Below are 3,938 nucleotides of genomic sequence, written 5' to 3' on the forward strand. Positions count from 1 at the left end.
GTTGGAAGAAACCCACAAGGAGGATGCAACTCCTGGCTCCACACAGCACTACCCAAAATTCAAACCCTATGTCTGAGAGTGGTGACCAAAAGCTGCTTGAACTCCAGCATTTGGGATTGTGCCCACTGCTCAGGTGAGCTTGTTCCAGAGTCCGACCACCTTCTGGTGAAGAACCTCTTCCCAGCCTCCAACCTGACCCTCCCCTGACCCAGCTCCATGCCATTCCCTCATGTCCTGTTGCTGTCAACAGAGAGCAGAGATCAGCACCTGTCCCTGTGCTCCTCTCATGAGGAGTTTGGAGGCTATCATGAAGCCTCCCCTCAGCCTCCTTGTCTCTGAGCTGCACAAACCTGGGGGCCTTAGCCACTCCTTGCTCTCTAGGCTCTACACCATCTTCATAGCCCTCCTTTGCATGCTCTGTAATAGCTTTATGTCCTCCTTATACTGTGGCACCCACACCACACTTGATCCTCGAGATGAGGCTGCACAGCATAGAGCATAACAGGACAATTCATCCCTTCGCACAGTGGCAGTGCTGAGCCTGGTGCACCCCAGCATATGGTTGGCTCTTTGCACTCCCTGCTCATTCATGTTCAACTTGCTGCCAACCAGAACCCACTGATCCCTTTCCACAAGGCTGCTCTCCAACCTCTCATCCCCCCATCTGTACATATACCCAGAGCTGCGCAATCGCAGGTGCAGAATCCAGCCCTTGCTCTTGTCAAATTTTATGCAACTTGTGATTGCCCAGACCTTCAATTTGTCAAAATCTCTCTGCAAAGCCTCTATCCTTGTGGGAGTCAACAGCTCCCCCCAATTTAGTGTCGTCTGCAAACTCTCTTAAGTATACCTTCAAGTCCTGTATCCAAGTCATTGGTTAAAGCACTGAAGAGAAGCAGCCCTGCACAGCCCTTCTAGTGACTCACCACTAGCAGGAGAGGCTCAGCATGGTAAGCGTGCACTGCTCTGGATGGCCAGGCTCAAAACACCAGTAGAGTTCTTTGCCCTTTCAACACTGCCAACCTGTCAGTATCTTCCTTCATTTCTGGATGGTCATTGTGATCTGTGTTCTATACTGGCTTCTTAACCATAAATAAGAGCTCACTGTCTCCTGAGTTTACTTGCTGTGTGACAGCTGTTAAAAGTACCATGAAGCAGAGTTAGGAAGGAAAAATAGAGTATGAGGTCTTAATTTTGAGAAGGTCAGTCTCCCAGCTATCTGAGTAAACACAGAGGTAAACATTTCAAAATCAGCCCAGCCTCTGGTTTCCGAGAGGTATATAGATAGCACTGAACTCCAGGTTGAAATGCAGTTGCAACAAATCCCACTGTTTGCCTAAAATATCTTTTTTTTTTTTCTTCCATGTCATTCAAAAATGAATGGAATGCACTATGTATTTACTTAACATTCATCACTTAAAGTTTTTTCATCACAAGATTTGGAAACTTGATGAAGAGCAACCTTTTCTTTGTATTACTCCCACGGGTAGTATGCCTTTGATGATAAATTCTTCCCAAGTACACAGGTGCTGACAACTGTACATAACCAGTACATTTAGTTGGAGGAGAGGCTCTGAACATTTAGGGGGCTGCAGTCATATTAGACCTCCACTTCAGTCAAAATTAGTAATAGCCTCTAGCTGATGAATCTGATTCAGCTCACAGATGAAGCACGCTCTACAAATGTGATGGAAGTGAAGACATTCGCAAAGGTCCTAGACTTTTTCAGGAACATTTACAGGTGGAGCAGAGGAATGAGAGGACAAAGGGAAACTGTAGGTCTTCACAAATGTGAGGACTGTTAAGTATTTCCAGTCCTACAGATGTTATGCTGCAAACTTGTCTAGATAGTTCACTCAATAGTTCCAATTTCCAGCAAAGCAGCCTCCCATCATTTGGATGCCAAAAACTAATATTAAAAATAAGTAGTCAGTTCTTGCATATCTGATTATCTAAGGATGGCGAATATTTTCTACATTGAAATACATCATTTCAGGCTGTCCAGGATGCCTAACATTCCATTGGGTTTTTCTCCATTCATTTTGCCAGAGCTCTCTTAAGAGCCAGAGAGCCTCTCATCACTTCTCTGTGAAACTGAACCTCTCTTCTTCTCCTGGCTCCTTGGTAGGCAGTGGGAATCACTGCCCAGGGAGATCCCTGGCTGGGCAGCAGCTCTGGCCTGGGGAGTGGACATTCTTCTTGGAAAGCATCCTCCTAGGGCAAATACCTGAGAGGACATGGCGGTCCTCTGACTTCTCCAGGACCACTACACGGAAGATCTCTGGGAGGTGGGAACAACTGTAGATACAGTGTTAAATGAGTTGCCAGATAGCATCACTTAAGCCAAACTATGGGTTATATGAGATATGGGCCATATAAGGAAGTTGATCACAGATTGGATTGTAACAGAAGAATCTTGTCATAGCTGAAATTTAGGAAAGAGTTCCTCTCCCCTAGTCTGAACAGCCTCTCATTTACAATATATTCTTTAGAAAATGAAATTGTTTATTTCTGTGTAACACATGATGGAGTAACATCTCTCCGGAAGGGGCAAGAAGTTGTTACCAGCCCGGATGGCATCCTGTTCTATTTGACAGGTGAGCATTTTACGTGGAAAATACATCACACATTAGAGGAGAGGTAGCTATACTCATTTATCATCTCTGTACCAAAGGTGCTGCCACAACCAAACTCCCTGGAATCCATACTCCTGCGGCATCACTGGTTCTCCAGTATCTGAAGCTGACAGCAGTATATCTGTTAGAAGGGGAAGTATCAGAGTATTTTGTCACATTTTCTTGTTAGGCAAGCACTGATAAAAGGTGTGTCATGCTTACTCCAGGAAAAAAAAAAAAAAATGTTTAGCACTCCTCCTTCTTAGAAATACTGTCAAAGCTACCAACTTTCCACATCTTCCTTCCCTCCCACACTGTATGTAGACATCACTGTGTTAAAACAAAACCAACCAAGACAAAACAACAAGTCATGGAAGAAAGCAAGAGAACAAAGAGCCTGTAGTGCTGCCAGATTATACAACAGCAGTTCCCACTGGGGTTAACTTGGATGACTTGCCACACTGAGGCCTGTTTGCTGAGAGCACACAGAGGCTCCTGCACAAGGAGCAGGAGCAGGACCAGGATGAGGCAGGCAGCCCCCAAAGGCAGCTTACTTCCCCTGCTGTAGCCTTCCTTGCTCATGTGGTCCACTTCTGGTCACTGACTCTGCTGAAGATAGTAGGCATGGAGCAACTCCAGCAGCTCTCAAAATCAAGCCTTTGTCTCCCTAAAAATAAGACAATCTCAGCTTTTCCCTAAATATTACAGGAGAGAGATTGGCTTGCCATTATATTTGGTTGTAAAATAGTGTGTGCATCTATGCTATGAAAACCTGCCTTCTATCTTCCTGGAGTGCAGAGGAATGTCATAGTTTTGCTGCTGTTTCTCAGCACAACTTGCTCATGCCTCAAAAGAATGAAGTGACACTGTGTGCATGTGTGCTCAGCGCCTGAAATTCAGCTGACACAGCACACACTCCATATCCTCCCCTCCATGTGCCTTCTCTGCTAAAAAAAACATGTGTATGAGCATGAGGAAGAAGAGAAAAAAAGAGATCCCTTAAGCTAGTGGGTAAGGAATGTGCGCCGTGCTGTGCACGAATGTCTGATGTCTCCAACTATTTGTTAAAAGGCAACAGCAATGCTTCCGACAGACGTCCCTCCCCTCGCCTGCAATAGGCTCCCAAGAATAGCAACAGCCTGTGTCACTGCAAAGGGCAAAGCCTTCTGAAATAGCAACAAAGTTGTGCACAAACCACTTTGCGGTCCGCATTTGGTTTCAGCCAGCTCCAGCAACTTGTTGCAATGACGAAAATCAGCTGGGTTTTCCTGTCCAGTCTGGGGAGGACATCCACCCTCTGAGAGGCTTCCAGCTGAGGCGACG

Source organism: Tetrao urogallus (genome assembly GCF_951394365.1).
Source record: "Tetrao urogallus genome assembly, chromosome: 2".
Taxonomy (NCBI): domain Eukaryota; kingdom Metazoa; phylum Chordata; class Aves; order Galliformes; family Phasianidae; genus Tetrao; species Tetrao urogallus.